Source organism: Suncus etruscus, chromosome 10 (genome assembly GCF_024139225.1).
Source record: "Suncus etruscus isolate mSunEtr1 chromosome 10, mSunEtr1.pri.cur, whole genome shotgun sequence".
Classification (NCBI taxonomy): domain Eukaryota; kingdom Metazoa; phylum Chordata; class Mammalia; order Eulipotyphla; family Soricidae; genus Suncus; species Suncus etruscus.
This window is the reverse complement of record NC_064857.1, coordinates 43,020,142-43,044,552: the sequence shown is the minus strand read 5'-3', so window position 1 is coordinate 43,044,552 and position 24,411 is coordinate 43,020,142. Positions and strand designations below refer to the sequence as shown.

Genomic DNA, 24,411 nt, shown 5'->3' with positions numbered 1-24,411 from the left:
TGTTTTATATATCTTAGATATTTATAGATATTTATTCATTATTAGATGGGCATTGGGTTAATATTTTCCGTTCCATGAGTGGTTTCTTTATGTTCGCCACCACTTCCTTCCCACTCCATCATTTCCCTCTCTGTCTTACTACCAGAGCTAATTCTCCTTTTACCATTATAACAATTGTTTTAGAGGCACCAGTTTCCACACTTCGCTCTGAAAATGTATATTTGTCATCTGTTTGAGTCTCAAAGATTCAGCACATCAAATATCAAAGGACAAGAATTATCATCTAAGGGCCATTGCAATAGCACAGTGGGTCAGGGCCTTGCATTCAGGTGACCCAGATTTGATTCCTGGCATTTCATATGGTCCCTAGAGTCTGCCAGGAGTAATTTCTTGTTTTCATTGTTGTTGTTGTTGTTGTTTTGGGGCTCACTTATTTTCTCATTGACCCAACTGTTCAGTATTATTTTTCTAAAGTTTTTCCTAGCTTTCATTACATGGGTTTTTTTGGTGGGAGGGAGGAAGGCACACACCAGTGGTGCTCAAGGGTTACTCCTGGGTCTGTGCTCAGAAATCATTCTTGGATCGGGGGACCATATGGGATTCCAAAGATTGAACCTGCATCCAACCTAAGTTAGTCGCATGCAAGGCAAATGCCTTACCACTATGCTACTACTCTGGTCCCTGTCAGGAGTAATTTCTGAGTAGCCACTGAAAGAGTGTAGCCAAAAATCCAAAAAAAGAAAAATAAATAAAAAGAATTATTATCTTGCCTCCTAAAATCTAAGAAGTGTCTACTTACTTTAATAAATTGATTTTCATAAAACAAAATGCATTTCAGGTGATTTTTTGCACACATCTATAAATATGAAGCAAGTACCCTGTCTCTACAAAAAAAGAAGAGTTTGAGGAACTCACACTTATATGGCTGGGCTTGACTCCTTTGCCTTGTAACCTAACAGGAATCATAAATCCTAAATTTTTATATTCAATTATAATTTTAAGTCGTAAAAATAAAATTTTGCTTAACTTTGAATTTCTTTTTTTAATCACCTCTTCAGACCCATCTTTGAGTTTCATTTACCTCAGATTCTGGTATATTACAAATGCTCCATATACATGCATATATGCATATATATTTACACATACATATATATACATATATATATATGCTACACCTGGTGGCACTTAGAGGTTATTGCTGGCTCTGCACTCAGAATTTACTCCTATCAGATAACGGGACCATATGGGATGCCGGGGATCCAACCTGGGTCATGCAAGACAAATGTCCTACCTGCTGCACAATCATCATTCCGGCCCCCATTTATTTATGTTGAAGTAATATTGTGGAAAAAAATGCTGATTGCTTTTATAATTTCCATTTTGTGCTCTTTAATGAGAGATCCCTGACAAGTGTGCTTACCTAGAAGATGATATTTCTCCCGTTATATACTGCTAATAAGATATAATTTTTAGTTTAAGAAAAGAAAGGAAAAAGGAAGGAAAACATATCAATAATACAAGAAAAGTCAAACCCAGAATAAAACAAAACAGAAACAAAAAGGAGGGGTGATATAGGATGCATGTTGGAACTGGGGTGCAGGGAGGACAACATTGGTGGTGGGAATGTCCCTGATTCAATGTCACTATGTACCTGAAATACTACCGTGGAAGATTTGTAATCCACTTTGGTCAAAATAAAAATTATTAATATAAAAATATATAATTATCATGTTTTCTACAAAATTTTCATAAAAGCATAGGAGTCTGTGCCCTATATACCACAACTGTTCTTTTTTATTTTCAGTATCTGAAATACATTGAAGATGGCTTACATAGAACAAGAATTTTGCATCATAAAATTATTTTCCTTTTATATCTTATTAACACACATCTATGTCTATTTTGTTTAATCTATTTTTTAGTTCTTTCTCAATTTCCTTTTTTTTATTTGTTTGATCTATTTAATTTTAGTATATTTATGCAGTTGATCACAACCTTAACTAAGTTGTCCATATTTTTTCTTGCTTAAAGAAATAAAATCAAACAGAAAGGAGATCAAAAAATAGTAAGAAAAATAAAGTTAGGATGGCTGCAAACCAAAACAGTGCTATATTCTAATGCTGGTATATTGTCTCAAGGTGCTAGGACAAGGGAACGAAGGTTGCCGAGCTGCTTCCTTGACCAGAAATTATGGAGACGAGAAGGCAGACACAGTGAAGAGGCCCATGCCATAGTCACCTGTGAATATCAAACTAAAGAGCACTGGTATACTACTGCTCAGACCCAGAAAAGAAAGGTAGCAGACAAAGCTCTCTCAACTACAATTCCCACCACCTCAAACACACCGAATCAGTACTGCTGTCTCACAGTTTGACGTTTGACACTACTTAATGTCTTTGATCTGGAACCTCAAAGAGTGGGGAAACAGCGATCTTTGCACACAAAGTAAGCTTTCCGTGTGTAGTCTATGCACAGCAGCAACCACACCCCTCAGTGCTCTCTTCCTTATTGACACAGTAGAGATTCATCCACTATCCCTGAGTCACCCGAAGTGCCTGCAACAGCTAGAGGTAACCAAAAAGCTAAATCAATAGCGCCACCTATTCCCATAGAAAAATAAAGACAGCTAATGACTAAATTGCCTTTCTAGATTTTATTTATTTATTTGGGTTTTTTATGGTTCTTTTTAAATATAAAATCTTTAAGCACTGTGATTACAAGCATGATTGTAGTAGGGTTTTAGTTATAAACAGAATACCCCTCTTTCACCAGTTCAACATTCCCACTACCAATGCCCCCCTCCCTCCATCCCAAACTTTGCCTGTTTTCAAGATAGGCTTTCTAATTCTCTCTCTCATCAAGATTGTCATGATAGTTGTTAATTTAGTTATTTCCCTAAGTGCATTTACCACTCTTTGTGGTGAGCTGCATATTGTGAGCCGGTCCTTCCAGCCCTCATCTCTATTGTCGCTGGGCATCATTACAGTAATGTCCTTAATTTTTCTTAAAACCCATATATGAGTGGGACTATTCTGTGTTTATCTCTTTCTCCCCCTCTGACTTATTTCACTCAGCATAATAGATTTAAACAAAAAATTAAAATGAAGCAACCAAATATGCAAAGCACTATACAGTATTTTTCATATTCATATATTTTATATGTTATATATTTACTGTATATTCATATACTATACACTACATAGAAGAAGAAGGAAGAAAGAAGGTAGAAGAAGTTAGAAGAAGAAAGACGAAAAGAAGGAGAAGGGAGACGGAGAAGGAGAAGGAGGAGGAGGAGGAGAAGAAAAGAAGAAGAAGAAGAAGAAGAAGAAGAAGAAGAAGAAGAAGAAGAAGAAGAAGAAGAAGAAGAAGAAGAAGAAGAAGAAGAAGAAGAAGAAGAAGAAGAAGAAGAAGCTTACAAAACCCAGGAAAGAAACTAAATATAAAAGTTCTCAAAGTTAACAAAACACCAGATTATTGAAGTGGAAAGAGACTGGCACCCTGACGCATATTATCAAACTTATCAAACGTCTAAGACAAAAAATAATTAAAGACTAGGAGGACAGAGTAAAATATAATTAATATACTCCCATCATATTTGTAGCAAGAACTGTCCAGGCCTTGTGAAATAAAAGACTCATTTAAAACACACAAAGATAAAAGCTATCAGCCAAGAATACTCTTCAGAAAAGTTATCCTGGAGGAATAAAGGAAAAAATGTGTTTTTTGGCCAATAGCCATAATTTTTAGACCACTAGCCATTTTTTACAAAAAATATTAAATCAGTTTTTTTATTCCTGAATGAGGCATTCTGTGGAATTACAAACTATAACTCTATCCAAGAGCAGGATATTAAAATCTAAAGTTTAAAATAGTCTGTGAGAAGAGAACAACAAAAAGAATTGTAATGACTCAAACTTAGTAATAATGTCACAAAATAAAAAAGGTAATTTACAGAGACTAAAGAGTTAACATATCAGGTCATTTACTTTAATTGCATGAGGCTAAACAGAATTTAATCCCAGCTCCCTCCAAGATCCTCTGCCCACAGCCATGAACGATTTCTGTGCACAGAGCCAGGAGTAAACTGTAGCATTGCAGGACGGAGCCTCCAATTTTTTTAATTGAAAATAAAAAAGATAAATAATAAAGACAAAAATAGGTAGAATCTGTAGAAGTAAATGAAGATATAACAACATTAACAAAAAAATACTATTTGAGATATTAGCATTGGTCTATTCTGAAGGATAAACCATATTTGGGACACAAAACAAACATCAACAACGTCATTAAGATGGAAATCATATCCAGTATCTTTTCAGATCAAAATGCTGTAACAATATAAATAACCATGGGGCCTGAGCAATAGCACAGCAGTAAGGCCTTTGCCTTGCACGTGGCTGACCTGGGACTTTCCCAGGTTCAATTCCCGGCATCTCATATGGTACACAAAGCCTGCCAGGAGTGAGTGCAGAGCCAGAGCGCCACTGGTGTGCCCCATCCCCCAAATAACCATGAAGTGAAAGATAAAAAACACTCTAAAAAATACTGAAGAGTTGGGTCAATGAGAAAAGAAGTCAGAGGAGAAATAAAAAAAAATATTTTTCTTATACTGGGAAGAACTAGAATAAGAAGGAGAAAATGAAATCTAAAGTCAGTAGAAGGGGAATAAGAAAACTGGAGCAGTGAGAAACAAAATGTATCCTCACCCAAAATATTTTTAAGAGAAGCCAAGAACTGGTTCTTTGAAAAGATAAACAACATAGAGCGATCATAGACACCAATTAAAAAAAGAGAGAAAACTTAAATGTCAAAAATGACAGTTAAAACACTGCAGAAACACAAAGGATCACAAGATATTACTATAACATCATTATGCCAACAAATTGAGTATCTAGAAAAAATGGATTAATTTATTTTTCTTTTACATTTTTGCATAGAAAACCTTATCGATTGGGTGGAGTGGGATGGACTGGAATGGGTTAAGATAGGGTGAGGTTGGGTGCAGAGCATAGGAAACAAGGACCCTGGAGTACTAAGTTCCAAGGCTCTAAAATGCAGTACCCCCGATTTATCCAGATACCTATATATCAATATATATTAATATATGATCCCTACATTCATCTAAAATGAGCTACTTTTTCATGATTTTAAATAGATCCTCATTCTACTTGGTAAAGTCTCACTACTGGAAAATGTGGATTATTTGAATGATAAGGAATTTGGCTCCATGCAAAACCTCAATCACATGCTCCTTGTTCTGTAGTTTGGTATAGATGAACAACATGACTTGACCAGTTAAATGCTGATAATTGTTCTCTGGAGTTTCCCAAAGCCATCCACATACCTGTTTTTAACCTCAACAGTGGTCAACATGAGTGCAGATATGACTATCCTCTGAAAAGGATTGCATCCAAGATCTTTTAGGTGGCTTATAGAAGCAACAAGCAGCATTCACTACCAAAGGGGACTGGTTATTATTTGCACACTGGAACAGACTAATCCTCATTTTTTATAATAATTTTTATTGTGACCAAAGTGAATTACAAGCCTTTCACAGTAATATTTAAGGTTCATAGTGACATTGAACAGGGGTATTCCCACCACCAGTGTTGTCCTCCCTCCAACCCTGTTCCCAGCATCCCTCTTCTTAACTCCCCTGACTGCTAGTATAACTGGTCCCCTCTGTGTATAGCTTGTTGAAGATTGGGTATCAATTCTGTTGTCATTGACTTTGGGTTCGGTGTTTAAGACTGATCATTTTTTTATTTCTACTCAATGTTCATATTACTGTTTGATTCTGGTACCATCCATTTTATCTTCTCCATTTATGAGGAAGAATAAGATGATTCAAATTATGTGGTTCTGTTTGAAAAAAAAAAAGAAAATAAGAAAATGAAAAAAAAAAGCCAAAACAAAACAAAAAAACTAAAAAAAATAGAAAAACAAAACAAACTAATAAAAACAGGAGGAAAGGTTATAAATATCAATTTAAAAAGAAGAAAAGGAAAAAAGAAGAAAAACATAACAACAAAACAAAACAAAACACACACACAACAAAAAACAACAACAAAATAAAGAGAACAAAAAAAAAAAAAAAATCAAACAAAAGACCAAAACTAGCAACTATAAAAAAGCACCACAGCAACAAATACAACAACCAAACAATACCATGAGACCAAAAGAAAAAAAAAAAAAAAGGAAAAGAAAAGAAAAAAGGAAGGAGGGCTTGTGTGGCAAGGTTTTCTTTTGTTTTTGTTTTTGTTTTTGTTTTTGCATAGACACAGTAAATATTGAGGAATTTAGAAAGGGAATTCCCTTAGCCTAAAAGATACAGGGTTTCTCCGCCCTTGAAGCATACTGTCATGGGAATAACTACAGGCACTTTACAAGCTCGTTCTCATACCCTAAGGAGTTTATATGGTGGTGCCAGGAAATTTTCTGCTCAGTTGTGGTTGATAGAATCAGGCCTCTAACTAGAGATTTTGGTATTTTCACAAGTCATAGGATGAAGCCTAGGGTAACAGCTTTCTTTATTTTTCTAGCAGTTCATGTAACAGATTAATTCTTAAGAACATATAACAACCTCCTTAGACCAAAAAGGAAATGAATTGAAAAATCTGATAGTTTGATATGAGAAAGGGAGTTAAAACAATAATCAAAAAATTTCAAACCCCAAAATCTTATGATCAGAATACTTAGCCAGTTAATTTTTTCAACTGGTCAAATAAGTAATATCCATTATTCTCAAACTCTTCTAAAAACCTGAGGAGGCAGAAAAGTTTCCAAACACAGTTTATGATGCTAATGTTACCCCATTTTCAAAGCCAGACATCAGATTAAAATAAACTGATGAATCAATATTATAAAACTTGGAAACAACCATTGCTACAGGCATGTGGTATAAAGGCAAGTTCTTCACTATTGGCAGGACTGTTGCTTGTTTTAGTCTGCGGTAAACAATATGGGACTTTTGAAAGAATTAAAAATAGAGCTTCACATGACCCAGTGAATTCCTGCTGGTCCTCTATCCCATGAACACAAAACATTAATTTGAAAGTACATCTGCACATATACATTGCCACACTACCTACAATTGCAAAATATCTGGAAATAACCTAAACGTCCAAGAACAGATGAGTAGATAAAGAAATATTATGGAAGAATACTCAACTAAAAGAAGTGATGAAAGATTACCTTTTGCTATATAACAAGGGAAAAAACTGGAGGGTGTTATATCAAGTAAAATTAGTCAGAAGGGCCTGGAGAGATAGCACAGCGGCGTTTGCCTTGCAAGCAGTCAATCCAGGACCAAAGGTGGTTGGTTCGAATCCCAGTGTCCCATATGGTCCCCAGTGCCTGCTAGGAGCTATTTCTGCGCAGACAGCCAGGAGTAACCCCTGAGCATCGCCCGGTGTGGCCCCCCAAAAAAAATTAGTCAGAAGGAAAAAAGAAAATAACGAATGATTGTACTTGTGTGTGGAGTATAAAGAAACAAGTTAAGGGAATAATAGACAATGGCCAAGAAAAATAAACCCTGTGATTTTGCCAACAGAACTGAGTTTGCCATGTGGTTGGTTGTAGTGTGGGTAGAGGAGATAAAGAAATCAGATCACTACGGAGCAAGTATTGGCAGTCTAGTGGTGTGTGTAGGTGAACATGGAATGCCTAGAACATTATTATTAATAATATCATATATTTCTATAAAGAAAACTATAGACCAATATCTCTAGTATATATAGATGTCTCCAAAAATATATATAGATGTAAATATTCCTCAACAAAATACTAGCAATCTGAATTCAAACAAAACTTTGTAAGAGGGTCACTCAAGATGAAATCTATTCGAAGACAGCTAGTATTATTTAATATATCTACGAATGTTGCACAACATACCTAAGTATGATTCAGCACTTTAACAAAATGAAGGAGAAAACTCATATTATAATATTAGATATACAATATTGCCAACATTTAACAACTATTTATGATTTCAAAAGTCTCCATAAAGTGGGTATGAAAGCAACATAATAAAAAACATACATGGCAAACACAACAAATATCATATTCAATGATAAAAACTGAAAACATTTTTCTCTATTATTAAAAAAAGACAAGGCAAGAATGCACATTTTCATACTGTTGGTTCACATAATAATGGAACTTGTAGTCAAAGCAGTTAAGCAAGAAAAGGAAGTAAGCTATCAAAATTATAAATGAAGAATCAAAATCATCACTGCACACAAGAAACATGACAACATACATACAAACCTAAAAGCTACTAAAATTATTTAAAATGTTCAGTATACAGATATCTGCTGTATTTTCGTACACAAATCAACAGAAAGAAATATAGAGCAACCCCAGGCCCAGTGAGAGTTCAGCAGGTGTTTGTATTGCACGGGCCAACACATGTTTGATCCTCAGCACTCCATAAACCTGCCTGTCATTGATTCTTGAGTTCTGGAATTTTAAGATACTGAAAGATTACTGTGACATAGATTAACACTTGCCAAAAAATGAGAGAACGGGGTCAGCCCAAATGTCAATGTAACACAACTCCAGTAGAAAATTTAGAGATTTCATTGTTTTTATTTTGTTATTAGAAGCTTACTGCTCTTATAAATATTTCAGATCATTAAAAAATTAAACTGGGCCCAAAGAGATAGCACAGTGGTGTTTGCCTTGCAAGCAGCCGATCCAGGACCAAGGGTGGTTGGTTTGAATCCCGGTGTCCCATATGGTACCCCCCATGCCTGCCAGGAGCTATTTCTGAGCAGACAGCCAGGAGTAACCCCTGAGCATCGCCGGGTGTGGGCCAAAAACCAAAAATAAATAAATAAATGAATAAATAAATAAATAAACTTTATATATGCAAACACAAAACAATAATTAATATTGTATAAAATGTTCTCAAGGATACACAAAAGGGACCTGTTACATTAGCAGTCCAAGGGGCTAAGGATAGAGGTACGGAATGCATGCTAGGAACACCTACAGGGGAGGTCAACACAGGTGGTGGGAATTGCCCCATTTCATTGTCACTATGTACCTTAAATATAACTGTGAAAGAAATATAATTATGAAATATAATTTGTAATTCACATTGGTCTCAAGTTTCATGAGCACTGAGCTAGGAGTTATTCCTAAGCACTAGCATCTCCGTAAATTGCTTCAAATACTAATGTAGAAAGAACTTTAGGATTCAACTGAACGGGGACATGTTTTGCATGCAGAATATACAGGTTTGATGGTCAATACCGCATTGTCCCTGTAAGACTGGGCAAGCAGTGGCTCCACAGTACTTCCAGGTGTAGCCTCAAAAAAAAAATAATAATAATAAGGGGCCAGAGAGATAGCATGGAGTAGGGCAGTTGCCTTGCATGCGGAAGGATGGTGATTCGAATCCTGGCATCCCACATGGTCCCCTGAGCCAGGAGCGATTTCTGAGCATAGAACCAGGAGTAATCCCTGAGCACCACTGGGTGTGACCTGCTCCCCCAAAACCCAAAAAATAAATAAATAATGAAAAAATAAAAAGGAACTAAATTTTTTAGCTATTTCCATGACCATTCAAATATATGACAGTAAATTCTTCTATATTATCTAGCCCTTCCTATATTTTCCATTATAAGTATCCTGACGCAAGTGGACTAGCATTTATTTAAATTTCTTTACTTGGAAATAAGAATTATTCGTGAGGCCAGAGTGGTGGCACAAGCAGTAAGGCATCTGCCTTGCTTCGCTAGCCTAGGACAAACCTCAGCTTGTATGGCCCCCCAAATCAGGAGCAATTTTTGAGCATATGGCCAGGAGTAACCCCTGAGCATCACCGGCTGTGGGACAAATATATATATGACCAATATGAGAAAATAAAAATAGAACCTCAAGACAAATAAATAAATTGAAATACCTTATGTAAAATTCAACAATCATTTTGCTTTCCTTTACATTTTTTTCAGCACTCACAATTTTTCTTCTATTTAGGAGAAAAAAGTTTCTAAATATGATAGTTTGTTTTAAATATTTTAAGAAAAAAGAATTCAATACACGCCTTTAAAAGGGAAGCCAGTGCACTAAAAGTTTATTTACTTTATATTTAAAGCTTATGATTAACTTACTGGCATGTAAGTTGATATTTTTCATTAACATATTTTTGCCACTGACCACACTGACCAATGGTATGACTCATGATTCTGAGGAAAACTTTAGTACAGAAGACATCTTCACTATAGAAAAATAAATTATGATGAAATAGCTTAAAATGGTTGGTAAAAAATATAAATAACATTGAAAATATTTAATTTAGCAACAGAAACATTATTTATATAAATGTCACTTTATTATTTACAGCTAGCTATTAATTATTTATTCACTTTTGCAGGGTTAAAATTTTTATTAAATAGTATATTTTAATATTATTGTGTTACTTTCTGAGCTATTCCCAATGGTGCTTAGAAGCCACTCCAAGATCAGTGTTTGGGAGAATCTCTCTTGCCAGAACTTGGGAGTAAATATAGTCCTAGGCATTGAACCTGAGGCTCCTTAAGTCTGTTAACCTTTCTCTCTGGCCCTCAGTATTCTAGTTCATTAGGGAGCTCATAGTGCATCGAGGTGACTTAATTAGCAATATGTATACTTTTCCCCCACAAATTTACTATCAAATGAGTTCTCTAGAATGTAATGTGTTCCAGTAAACTCTAGCAAGGAGTGTTTTATGTGATAGTTTCATTGTTCAACAAAGATTTATTCAAAATCTTGCTGATATAAAGCCCTAATGAGGGAAATGTGTTCTGAAATAAAGGTTAACTTTAAGAGGAGTTTCGGATTAGCTGGGTTTTATGTGGTTGAGATGTCGAAGGAATATATATATAATATATATATATAATTTAATATATATATAATATATATAATTTAATAGACCGAGTGGCCTATAAGTGAGTTCTTTTGTGTATTTAAGGTAAAATAAATCACAATTGTTTCAATTAAATAAAATTAAAAAATTAAACCTTTAGAAATAATATCAATGCTGATGATGGTATTTAGCACTATATTAATATTTTACAAACCTTAAAAAGAAAAAATCTTAGTTTTGAAGATTGAATGAAAATATTTAGAATTATTTACATCTTTACTACTAGTCATAATGGTTATTATCAATTAGGAATAGTTCCAAAAGTTATTCTTTTAAGAGAAGAACAGTACGGGCCCGGAGAGATAGCACAGCGGCGTTTGCCTTGCAAGCAGCTGATCCAGGACCAAAGATGGTTGGTTCGAATCCCGGTGTCCCATGTGGTCCCCCGTGCCTGCCAGGAGCTATTTCTGAGCAGATAGCCAGGAGTAATCCCTGAGCAATGCCGGGTGTGGACCAAAAACAAACAAACAAACAAACAAACAAACAAACAAAAAAGAGAACAGTACTTTAAAAAAAATCTTCATATTTTCATTATGAGTGCCACTGAACCAAACAGATGGAAGAGGGCAGCAGGGATCTAATTATTCACGATAAAGATATTTTATTTCCCTTCCATTTATTCATATATACCATCTTCAGGTTTTGGTTTTCTGTAGACAAAATTTATTGGCAGATCAAAATGCTTCTGTAGATGCACTGTTGGGTTGGTTTCTTTTGTTGTCTTTGGGGAAGATGTTATTTCCCCCAACCTCTACCTTTCATAGAAAGCTGCTGCAGACAGTCAGCGTTGCTAAGCAGAACCTTTGTGGGGTCCGGAAACCTTTCACAGGGAGAGAAGCGGAAGCACGAGTGGACGAATATGAAATATGAAAATAAAATACCATACAAAATGCATTGTATGGGGACCCTCGTCCAAGGGACGAGACAAATTTATTTTTCAGCCGATGACATTTTAAGCACAGGCTCTGGAATGCAGGGTGTCGTCAGGGAGAACAAAGAGTGGGAGATGTTCCAGAGAAAGTACAATGAAGGACCAAGCCTTAAATCTACATATTAAAAGACCGTTCTTCAGGTGAGGAAAAGTCCTGTTGGGTGTTAGTAGAGAAAATGTTTTTAGGGTAAGGAGAAAAACAGGTTTTTCAAGAAACCAGGAGGAGAGAGATAAAAAATATTTGTGATGTTTATCTGGTAGCTGGAAAGTAGATTTTGGGGGGGACGGAAATAATTGTTTACCATCATAGCTAGACTTAGAAAAATAATCTGCTGGCACCAGGTTATACAAGTTACAAATAAGCCAGCAGGGAACTTTTGGCGGGCTTTCGGTACCGTCTTTTCTTTGTCTGAAGGAAATCTGAAGCCTGATTACTATAGTGGCCAAATAGAGAGAAAAATGTAATGTTACAGCCATGTTGGAATTACCGCCAATGATCCACGCAAAGGGTCAAATGATTGACTTCGCTAGGCGGGCCTTTTGGCAAATAATTCTTTTGGAGGAAAGCACTGCCCCAGGAAGGCAAAAAGCATGTCTGATGTGTGCCCAGTGGGGGGTAACAGAAAGCTTCTAGGGAAAGCTTCCCATGTTCTTTCTTTTATGACCAAATTACTTCATTCTCTGTTTTGGGGATCACTTCTGCCACTAATTTTGAGTCCCTAGTCCCTCCTCTCACCTTTTAAAGGCCCTGTGATTACATTGGTCTTTATTTGGTAATTCTGAATAATCACCTTATTTCAAAACGTCTAACATAAAACATCCTTTTTATCCTTTTATGCAAAACACACATTTAAATATTTTGAAGATTAGGACATGGATATCTTTGGGGGAGAGGTTAATTCAGATTATCACAACATAATTCACATAGTACTTTATATTTAATAAATTTCATTCTTCTACTCTTCATATCTTTTATACTCTCATCTTAATATACGTGCATATATTAACATCATAGAATACCCCCAACCAGGGTTTTTTTCTACAGTTCACCAGCGATAAATCCTTTTGAATAGTTGAACATTTTTGACTCTTTTTTCATTGCCACAGTAATTGCCATATTAGATCCTATGTAATCACTACCCAGTTCATCTCCTTTTATCTAAGACATCCAATTCATTCACATATCCAATTAATTTTTCAAATGGTAACCAGCATGCTCAATTTAAGTTCAAAATTCAAATCTAATCATGTTACTCTACTTAATAATTGTAAAGCCCTGCTTAATTCTCTGAATTAATTTTTTGTTCTTATTTTTTGGACCACACCCAGTTGTGCTCAGGGTTTGCTTCTGACTCTACTCTTGATGGGGCTTAAGGGATAACAGGAGCTTTTAGTACCAGATGTGTTCCAGGGATAGAACCTGGGGAGGCCAGTTATGAGGCATGTGCTCTGCCATCATATAATATCTCCCACTCCAACTATATTTCTTTTCATTTTTTGTTTTGGGATCACTCCTGGCAGTGCTCAGAGATTAATCTTGGCTCTGTGCTCAGGGATCACTCCTGGCTGGGCTAGGGGAATCATATTGGGTGCTAGGGATCAAATCTGGGTCGGCCACATGCAAAGCAAGTACCTTACCCATTGTGTTTGATTATTTTCAAACCATTCTTTCTTGTTTTGGAGGGGTCACACCTGGTGGCGCTCAGGGGTTACTCCTGCTTCTGCACTCAGAAATCTATTCTGGCAGGCACAGGGGACCATATGGAATGCCAGGATTCAAACCACTATCAGTCCTGAATCAGCTTCCTGCAAGGCAAAAGACCTACTGCTGTGCTATCTCTCCTGCTCCCAACAATGGTCTTTTATTCCTGATATGAATCAAGTGTCAAGTTATCTACAATGCTTTTGTGTTTGTTATCCTCTATTTGAAGCACTTTTCTTCCTTTTATCTGTTGACTAATTCAGACTTTTCAATTTAAAAGCAGTACCTTCAATGATATCATTTTTGGATTCCTATGTTAGAGGCCAGAGAGATAGTTAAAAGGTTAATGCACTTGCCTTTGTAAAGCAGCTAAAGTAGATTTAATCTCCTGAATGGAGTTAATCCTGAGCACCTTAAATCCTGTCCTACCTTCTGCCATTGCTCTTTAACTTTAAAACAAAACAAACTAACAAAAACAACCAACTTTAAGAAATCATGGGGCTGCCAAGGTGGTGCTAGAGGTAAGGTGTCTGTCTTGCAAGCACTAGCCAAGGAAGTACCAAGGTTTGATCCCCTGGCAACCCATATGGTCCCCCCAAGCCAGGGGCAATCTCTGAGCGTTTAGCCAGGAGTAACTCCTGAGCATCAAACAGGTGTGGCCCGAAAAAAATATCATATACAATTCTCAGTATTTTTCTTTGGTAATGTTTATGCATAGTCCCCAGGGTTTTTTATGTTTTGTTTTGCTTTGCTTTTGTTTTATTAATTGGACTATACCTGGTGGTATTCATTGCTTACTCCTGACTTTTACTCAGAGATCTTTATTGGTGGTGTTCAGGGAACCATATCTATTTCCCATACCACATATCCATGTTGGGTTCCATGCAAGTTATGTGTCTTAATATTTGTTCTCTCTTTCTCTCAGTCCCTCTAACTTTTCCCTTTAAACAAACACCAGTCACAATTCTTTTATAATTATTATACTTGTTATTACTAGAAAAAATTTAGAACAATTTTAGATATAAGAAAATGATCTAATGGTAGTTTTTGTACACTCCCACTTTCTCTAGCATCTTGTATTAATGCAGTACATCTTGCAGTCAATAAATGTCAACATATGTTTATTAACTAACACCCACAGTCTATGTAATGCTTCATCCTTATTAGTGTCCTGTGTGTTCTATTTTATCACCAATTATGTGGCATCTCTGGGTTTATCCCTAATATTGCAGTCTCCCAAGCACTGCAAGCAGTCCTCTCTCCCGCAAAAGTAATAATTTGACACAACCTCAGTGTCAATATAATTCAGTTCTGTCACTATTAAGTTAGCTTCAGACAAGCTAACAGACAAGGCCTCCAAGGAATTCACCTGCACTTCACAAAGAAAATGGTGACAAATGGGGACAAAGTGACATATCTTTTTTTCAATGTGGCTCCAATTAAAGTAGATCCAATAATCCACTGTCAAGTTACATATAATCAGGGAGAATGCCTCACAGAAATCACTAAATACACTTTACTTGTGATAGCAATTTTATCACAAAAGACAAGTGGTGGAGAATTTTCTGTTCTAGAGTAGGGGTTGCATCACTCTTCAGGTACATAGATCATCCATCAGAAAGCTCTACTAAGTTTGGTCTTTAGTATTTATTTGGCATTTCATTGGATAAAACTGTTTGCTGATTAAACTACTGAGTCTGTGCAAGAACACAGCCTCTAGCATCCTCTTCTCCCTGAGATTTTCGAGTAGGACTAAAAATTCTAACCCTCTAAGTCTGATGTTTGGTCTTATTTTGTGACTAACTTCCACAATGAAAGTGTTGGGATTCTTTCTAGCACCTAAACTGAAACTATGAATGACTTCAATCCTACAGCAAGTACACATCCATCCCTCATGAAACTCCAAGAATATTTGAAAGTTGAATTCATCTTTTACTATACAATGTTCTGTCCTATGGCATTGGACAACTGCCTAATGTAAGTCCCTTATTATAATATTACACAAAATAGTTTCACCATCTTATTAAAAAAATCCCTTGTGCTTCACTTAATTTTCCTCATATTGCCCAAGTCCCTGACAACCATTGATCATTATTACTGCTTCTATAATTTTATTTTGTTCACAATGTAATGTAGTTAGAATCATATAGTGCACAGTAATGTTTTACTTTTTAATTAAAGTATTATTTGGGGGGTGGAGCTATGGCACAGCAAGGATTGCATTTGTCTTACACTCAGCTGACTAGGGTTCTATCCCCAGCATTTCATATGATCCTTCAAGCACCACCAGGAGTATGACTCCTGGGGAAGAACCAAAAAGCAGCCTCTGAGTAACCTCTGGATTATCACTGGGTATGACTTAAACAAACAAACAATTATTTTTAGGATTGCCCAAGAAATCTTCATAAAGTCTGGGAAGATAAACAACTTGAACTTGATTCAGTGCAATGACTCTACGGGGCCCCAGAGCCAGAGATTAGTCCTTCTCCACTCATTGATGAGTGGGTGGGGTCGGAGACACCAGGATTACTCAATTGGGGGTCCATGTATTACCTGATTTAGCTCAGATCTATCTCTGAGCTCAGATCTACTGTATCTACTATACAGTAGTCTTTTAAGATTGAGTTATTTCTCAAAGCAGTATTTAATGTTCTCTGTTGCATTTCTTTTCATTACTAAATAAAATTCTACTGTGTGGATGTATGAAAAACATATATCAACAGTTTTCAAGCATAGTCTATGAAAAAACTAGTGCAGCCTGCATGTATAGAAAGGTTGGAAACCATTTCTCTGTAGTATTCCACAATAATTACAGTAAATTTAAGTGCATTGTACATTGGCCCCTGGTGCGCCAATGGAAAATGAAGCATCTCTTCTCTAGGTTGATTAAGCACAAACATACATCAAGTTTTTTTTTATTTTTGTTTTTGTTTGGGGGTCACACCCGGTGTGGCTCAGGAATTACTCCTGGCTCTTTGATCAGAAATTGTTCCTGGCAGGCTCGTGGTACCATAAGGGATGCTGGGGATCGAAGCTGAGTGGACCTCATGCAAGGCAACAACTCTACCTGCTGTGCTTTCGCTCTGGTTCATGTTGTTAAAGCTAACTGTAGAACAATTAGCCTTCAAGAATTTTGGTATAAGAATATACTATTTTTATGCAGTAATATACATATATATTTTTAAAACATATATATATATATATATATAGTCAGAGTAATAATAAAGTAAAAACAATCTGAGCACTAAGAGAGTAGGAGTTGAACAGTGTAAGTGGGAGAATGTTCCAGGGCCTGCATCATGAGGGTAAATAAAACAGGGGCCAGACAACAGATGAGTGGCTAACTGTGATACATATACACACAATGGAATACTATGCAGCCATCAGGAAAAATGAAGTCATGAAATTTTCCTATATATGGATGGACATGGAAACTATTATGTTGAGTGAAATAGGTCAGAGGGAGAGAAATAGACACAGAATAGTCTCACTCATCTGTGGGATTTAAGATAAAAGGCAGTGTTGTAATAACACCCAGAGACAATAGAGATGAGGTCAGGAAAGATGGGCCAACTATTTGAAGCTTACCACAAAGAGTGGTAATCTCAGTTAGAAGAAATAACTACACCAACAAGTATCATGATAATGGTAATGAGTGAGAGAAATAGAATGTCTGTCTCAAAGATAGGTGGTGGGTGAGGGAGGAAGGAGATAGGGGTGGCCTTGGTGGTGGGAATTTTGCACTGGTGAAGGGAGGGGCATAATTTTTATGACTGAAACCCAACAACAAACATGTTTGTGACCATTATGTACATATATATAAAACCATGGTGTATATATATAAAATATAAAGATATTATTAAAAATAATTTAAAAAATATTTAAGCAGAGGCCAGTGCGAAGCAGGACCCAGTGGGACTACTGAGTGCCCAAGTAGAAGAGGATTATTTTAATACTATAATATATTTACATACTACACACTAAATATGTGTATATATTTATAAATATATATAATATATGTATTCATACATATATCATACAATATATACATTTTTATAAATGTATGTATACATATAAATAGATGTATAAATATATTTATTTTAATAAAATATTTTAATATTCAATACTATATATTAATAGTATACTATTTTAATATATTATATTTACATATTTTAATACTATATTATATTTACATACTACACATTAAATATATGTAATCATAAATATATGTATACATATATGTATATGTATTTATACATATATTATACAATACATACATCTATTATACATATATGTATAGTATGTATAGATATAAATATATGTATAAAGATATACATAGCTATATATACTAAAATATATACTCTATGTAGATACTGGGAACCCTTTGTCTAGGAGGGTCCATTCACCCCGAATAACTCGAGTGGATTAAGTAGATTAAGTAGAGATGGCTGGCACTAGACTAGATCCTTTGGTGGCAGGTAGAGCGGGCGGGACGGAGAGGGGCGTGAACCCAGCCAGGAGACCCTCCTGTCCACAGCCGAAAGTGGTGGGCGTGCCTACTTCTAGCCCCGCCCACAGCCTCGTTTCCACGGGCCCCGCCCCTCAGCCGCGTTTCCATGGAGACGGATCAGCTGACGGGGTGTCGTGCGCCTGCGCGTGCGGGTGGGCGGAAAGCGGAGGCGGGCCGTGCGAGCCGCTCTCCGCCCCACCTCAGCTGTTACTTCCACGGAGCCCGTGACCGGAGGCAGCGGCTTGGCATTCGCTCCCTGCGGCCAGGTGAGCTGTTCTGGGGACAGAAAGGGAACCCTGGAGCGGGGTCTTATATGAAGGGCCTGTCAGGTAACGGCGCGGCGCGGGGGCAGGAGTGGCGGAAGTGCGGCGTCCCAGGCCCCTTGGCGCGCGAAGCCCCCTGTGCGCCGGGAGCGAAGCGGTGCCGGAGACTGCGCATGCGCGCGCCGCGCCCCTGGGCCTGGGGCCTCGGGAGTTGCGGGGTCGTTGGGGCTCGCTCCGGCACTCCGGAGACTCGCACCCGCATCCCTCCGCATCCTCGCTCCCTTCTTCTTGGGAACGGTCCCCGGCCTCCCGGGGCGGAGGTCCTGGGTGAAGTGAAGCCCCGGGAGGGTTCGGGTTCGAGGCGCAGCCTTGATTGATTGATTGATTGTGATTGACTCTGGCAGCGCAAGCGGTAGGGCTTTGGCCTTGAAAGCAGCCGACCCAGGACCTAAGGTGGTTGGTTCGATCCCCAGCGTCCCATATGGTCTCCCCCAACCCAGGAGCGATTTCTGAGCGCGTAAGCCTGGAGTAATCCCTGAGTGTCACCGGGTGTGATCCAAAAAGCAAAAACAAAACAAAACAAACTATCTAAAGACGATGCACAGTCGTATGTTTTTTTAGGGGGGGGACCCCTCCTTCTCCTCTGGTGAAGTCTTTGGTGACTCAGCTCTGGGTTCCAGGATATCCTGTTCGATTTACTGGGAAACGAAAGAGACCAGATCTGGTTCCTAAGGGGAGGTCTTTGGCTTGCAATCGTGGGGAATGATTTGTTCTTGATCATGGAGCCTTTGGTCGGAGCTCTTGCTTGAATGGAATTTTCTAGGAATTTTCTGGTGACTAGTAGATGCTTCCTTAAGTTCTTTTCCTCTCTCTATATCCTTTGATGTAGGTCTGGGAGGAGTAATTGGACCCAGTTCTGCACCCGATTTCCCCAAGAGAGAAAAACAGTCACTGGATTTAGATAGGAAAAAAAGAAAACTACATACAAACCCAGTTTTAGGGTTTTAGCTTTATGTCAGTGAATGTCACTTGATCACTTTGTGTTTGAATCAGTGCAATTTTGTTCAGTCTTTCTCTGATTCTTGAAAGCTATTTTCTAGGGGGCATCAAAAGGTAGGATGCTTATTTTTTCTTTTACTGTTAGAACTGATCTATATGGGTTTGCACTCTAAATGGAACATAAATATTATTACGGTTCTGGTGGTTATGCCATAGGATAAAAACACGGAAGTGGGTTGAATGTTTCTTAAGTTCAGGAAATAGTTACTTCACTATAATCCGAATTTAACTGCAACATTAATTTTTTGGTGGTGTTTGGCATTATAAGTACAGATATAAAAAGTCAGACCGAAAGTGGAGTACTATTTTTAAATGGGAGCAGTTTGATTTAAAAGTATGACTCAATAAATCAGTACTATAAATTGAACACGGCTTAACAAATTTTCTCTTCTTTTTGCCAGATTTGGGTCTCTTTTATAGACAGCAGATTTATGTAAATAAAAGCCAAAAGATATCTTTCCACACAGCTTTAAAAAATACCAGTTGCATTTAACGATACTAATATTAGTATTTATTAGTCACCAAGTGCTACCAATAATTTTTGTAAGTTTAATTTTCAAGAAGACAACTAATCATACGGCTTTATTTAACTAACGAAAATGTCTACAGTAGAAAGCCAAGATCTTGCATTTCACTCTAGTTCCTTTTTTCTTTGATAGTAGCCATTGTAATGGGTGTGTGTGTGAGATGCTATTTTACAGTTTTAATTTGCATTGGCATAATTATTACTTATATTGAACACTTTAATAGCCTTACATTTAATTTAATTTTGTTTTGTTTTTGGGCCACATCCTATCATCCATTACTCCTGGCTATGTGCTCTGAAATCGCTCCTGCCTTGGGGGACCATATGGGACACTGGGATTGAACTTCAGACTGTCCTAGTTTAGCATGTGCAAGGCAAACACCCTGCCGTTTGTGCCACCGCTCCGGCTCAGTTAATTTCTTTTTTTTCTTTTACTTTTTGGGCCACACCCGGCAGTTCTCACATTATTCCTGGCTCTGTATTCAAAAATGACTTCTGTCAGTCTCTGGGGACCATGTGGGATGCCAGGAATCAAACCTAGGTCACTCCCAGGTCAGCAGCACGCAAGGCAAATGCCTTACCATTGTGCTACCACTTCGGCCCCCTTTACAGTTGTTTTGGATAAATGCCTATGCAGCACTTTTTTTCCTTTGAATTTCTTTTGAATCAGCCTACTTGTTTTTCTTGAGTTTTAGGGGTTCCACAAATAACCTGAGTATTAACCCCAGTCGGATATGTGCAGATATTTTCTTCCATGCAGTGGTTGCTTTTTAGCTGTGAAGATTATCTTTTGATCTACAGAGTTTTAAAATGTTCATCAAATCCAAGTGTTATTTATTTTTTCTTTTGTTACTATGCCATTGATGATGTCTTATCTGAGAAGTTGCTAAGTCCAGTGTCACAAATATATTTTAAGTCACGCACTTCCTTTATGCATTTTGAGTCCTTTTGCTACATATTTTTATGGGTTGATCTCCGACCTCATTCTTTTGTATATAGATATCCAGGTTTTCCCAGCATCATTTGTTCAGAAAATTGTTACCGTCATTGAGTGCTTTAGACTTTTTTTTTTTTTTTTTTTTTTTTTTTTGTGGTTTTTGGGTCACACCCGGCAGTGCTCAGGGGTTACTCCTGGCTCCATGCTCAGAAATTGCTCCTGGCAGGCACAGGGGACCATATGGGACGCTGGGAATTGAACCGATGACCTCTTGCATGAAAGGCAAACGCTTTACCTCCATGCTATCTCTCCAGCCCCACTTTATTTTTTTTTTTTTTTTTTTTTTTTTTTTTTTTTTTTTTTTTTTTGGTTTTTGGGCCACACCCTGTGACGCTCAGGGGTTACTCCTGGCTATGCGCTCAGAAGTTGCTCCTGGCTTCTTGGGGGACCATATGGGACGCCGGGGGATCGAACCGCGGTCCGTGCGCAGGCAAGGCAGGCACCTTAGCTCCAGCGCCACCGCCCGGCCCCTCCAGCCCCACTTTAGACTTTTCTTTGCCAGAGTTCTTAGAGGCTGGATGCCAGTCAGAATTCTTTTTTTTTTTTTTTTTTTTTTTTTTTTCCTTTGGTTTTTGGGTCACACCTGGCAGTGCTCAGGGCTTACTCCTGGCTCCACACTCAGAAATCGCTCCTGGTAGGCTCAGGGGACCATATGGGATGCCGGGATTCGAATCACTGACCTTCTGCATGCAAGGCAAATGCCTTACCTCCATGCTATCTCTCCGGTCTCAGCCAGAATTCTTAACGTATTCTGTTCTATTCCATTTGTTGCTTTGTGAATTCAGGAAGTGTGAGAGATTTCCAGTTTAATTTTTTCTCAAGAATGTTTTGGTTATATGATGTTCTTTGAAATGTCACATGATTTTAGAATGGCATTTTTTTCTATTCCAAAAGAAGATCATTGATATTTTGATAAGCATTGAATTGCTTCTATTTGTTTGTTGTTTGTTTTGGGGACTACATCCACTGTATACTCCTGGTCCTGTGCTGAGATCATTCTTGATGGGCCTTAGTGTAGTCCTAGAAATTGAATTGAATCTGTAGTGCTAGAGATTGAACACCAGGTCAGCTATGCACAAGGCAAGAACTATCTCACTGGCCCCCTTATTGCCTTTTATTGTTGTTGCTGTTTGCTTGTTTGGTTTTAGTTTTGGGGCCACACTGGTGTTCTGTGCTTCTTTCTGTTTATGCTCTCTGGGATCAATCCTGACAGGCTTTGGTACCATATGTGCTGGAAATCGAATCTAGGTAGACTGCATGCAAGGCAAGCAACCCTATTTGCTGTCTACTGTGGCTCTGGCCCCCTAATTGCCATTTTTCATAGTTAATTGCTTTCTGGTTGATCTGTGATACATTTGTTCTTCTGCTCATGTGATGTGGTTTATTTCTTTTAGGGTAGGTACTTAAATGTTTCTGTTTCTCTCAGTAATTACTGGTTTGGTTTTGTGGTTACCATAAGTCTTATAGAAAGTCTTATAGAAAGAACTTTTGTCTATTTTAAGTATATAACTTGAATTCAAATAAATTCTAAAATGCTACATTTAGCAAAACTCCCAAGTTTTATATATTTTTGTATTTTAACAAGATACATTTTAGGGGCCAGAGCTATAGCACAACAGGGAGGGTGTTCACCACCTGAATATTGGAGGAGCTGTGGTTCTCAGAATAAAACGAAATTCTGTTCTTTACAGGAATTCAGGAAGTCACTCCTGATTTGCACCCTGACTTTTTAGGTTTGTTGTTGGTCTCTCATACAAGAATTTTGGAGAATACATAGTGAAGTAATTTGATTTTGGAAATACGAGAGAGTAGCAGTAGTTTTCAAGCATTGATTGATTCATGGGCTAGTGCTAATCCATAGTGTAGAATGGTTGAAAATCACTGGTTCACCATCTTGGTTGTAACTTGTCCATGGTCCAGTGTACTGAACAGGTACCCAGATACCATGTCATTGAGTTGAAGAAAACTGCTTTGAAAGAAGGGAATAAGTGGCTGAGCTAGGATGAAAACAACCTCCTCCGAATGAGTGATTTGAGTTGCCTTTCCAAGCTGCTTAAGTGTTGACTCTAGAGGAAAGAGCCTTTTGTGAGGATGTTGTCAGGGATTTTTATTTTTAGGGATTTTGAGCTCTGGAATTAGTCCCTTCAGAGTCTTAAGGACTTTTGTTCCTGTTGTCTGTTGAGCCAGCTTTAGGACTTGGGAAAGGGGTGCTAAGTCTCATGCCTTGAGCTTGTCTTAAGTTCAGGTGTGAGACTTGTCTTAAATGTGGATGGTGGCAGAATAACATTTCCAGATTTTTCTTGGTTTTATGTCTTCTTGAAATTCATTGCCAGTTAGCCTTTACAACCTGATTGGTACAGATGTGTTTCAGGAGTTAGTGAAACGAAGCTGCTTTAATCAGGATCTTGTGATTCATTTCTGGTAGCAAGATGTTTCGCCCACTGATCTGAGTTGCAGTAGACTGAACTTTGCCTTCTGACCAATTATTCAGTCTACTGAAGCGAAGGTCTTGAAAAATTTTGTGGTTCAGTTGGTACAGTAATGGGTTTTGATAAGAATTTTCTAAGAGCAAAACCTTTTGAGAGCATGTGCTAATCAAAAAAAATTAATTGTGGACTTTGATGACCAGTTGGTGAATAAACTAGCTTTGTCATGTAAGACAGACTCAAATGGTTAAATTAAGAGGAACAGAAAATATCAGAAAAGGTTTCCAAATGGGCCCTCCCTGAATTGGCTCTTTAAATGCTGATGCTGGCACTGAGCTGTCTTAATTAAGCCAGGAGTGATCCTTGAGCACAGAGCCAGTAGTATTCCCTGAACTCAGCCCAGTACAAATGAACAAACACAAAAAGCCAGAAGCTGAGGAAGGAAGGAGAGGACAATGAGGTAGGCATACATTTTCTGTTTTCCTTTTTTTTTTGTATTTATTTTGTTGTTTTTTTTTGGGGGGGGCACACCCGTGTAATGCTCAAGGGTTACTCCTGGCTAAGTGCTCAGAAATTGCCCCTGGCTTGGAGGGACCATATGGGACGCCAGGGGGTTGAACCGCAGTCCTTCTTTGGCTAGCGCTTGCAAGGCAGACACCTTACCTCTAGCGCCACCTCACCGGCCCCTGTTTTCCTTTTTTTAATGGGACAATTAAAGTTTTTTCACATGGTGTAGATTGCATAACTCTTTAACTATTCAGTACTGATTTCTATACCTTAAAAGAATGAATTTTATGTTACACTAAAGTATACCAGTTAAAGAACCATTATAATTCAGCCACAATTGAGATACAGAAAGATATAAAAAGAACCTCAATATAAACAGTGGTGTTGTTCTTCATCCTTTTTTCTTTTGGTTTCTGAGTCGCACTTAGTGGTGCTCTGGGTTTACTCCTGGTTCTGCACTCAGGAATTACTTCTGTGGGACAGTATTGGGATGCCAGCCATCAAGCTCAAGTTGTCTTCGTGCAAGGCACCCACCACTGTACTATTGCTTTAGTTCCTAAACAATGACAGTTTGAATT

The 24,411-nt window shown here is 37.7% G+C and overlaps 1 protein-coding gene across 1 annotated transcript in view; it reads right to left on the bottom strand.

Annotated features, from left to right (window-relative positions):
* Window positions 1–24,411, bottom strand: part of NSMAF (neutral sphingomyelinase activation associated factor) — a 1,015,053-nt gene that overhangs the window by 907,657 nt on the left and 82,985 nt on the right. The window lies entirely within an intron of this gene.